Source organism: Sinocyclocheilus grahami, unplaced genomic scaffold (genome assembly GCF_001515645.1).
Source record: "Sinocyclocheilus grahami isolate Dianchi unplaced genomic scaffold, SAMN03320097.WGS_v1.1 scaffold1922.1, whole genome shotgun sequence".
In the NCBI taxonomy this organism is placed as follows: Eukaryota; Metazoa; Chordata; class Actinopteri; order Cypriniformes; family Cyprinidae; genus Sinocyclocheilus; species Sinocyclocheilus grahami.
In genome coordinates this window covers 91,724-92,334 of record NW_015507101.1, presented here as the reverse complement: position 1 = coordinate 92,334, position 611 = coordinate 91,724, and positions in this window count along the sequence as shown.

Sequence of the window (611 nt, the reverse complement as noted above, 5' to 3'; positions counted from 1 at the left end):
CTATCCTTAAACATTGATGGACTGCCATTATTTAAAAGCTCAAACCTATCCCTCTGGCCAGTTCTTTGTTCCATTAACTTGACACCAGCATGCATCTTCCCCCTCTGCCTCTCCACTGCTGCATCCAAACCCAAAACAACAGACTTTGTCAATGACACTGTTCAGGAACTGGCAGAACTAAAGCAAAATGGTCTGAACTGGGAAGGCAAGCGTTTGAACATCCAACTAAATGTGTAAACTGTGATGATCCAGCCAAAGCCATGGCCAAGTGTGTGAAGCAGTTCTCTGGTTACTATGGGTGTGACAGATGCACCCAGAGGGGATGCTGGTATGGTCGGATGACCTATCCTGAAGTTGACAATCTGACCTTGAGGACAGACCAATCATTCAGGGAGTGCTGGCAACCAGAACACCATCAAGAGGAGAAGATTTCACCTTTTTCTGTCCTCCCAATTGACATGGTCAAATTGTTCCCCATAGACTATATGCATCAGAGCTGTCTTGGGGTCATGAAAAAGATGCTGCTATTGTGGACAAGAGGTAGGTCAGAGACCGGATGTCATCAGGAGATGTGGCCCGTGTAAGCGAGAGGCTGGTGACACTGAAGAAAT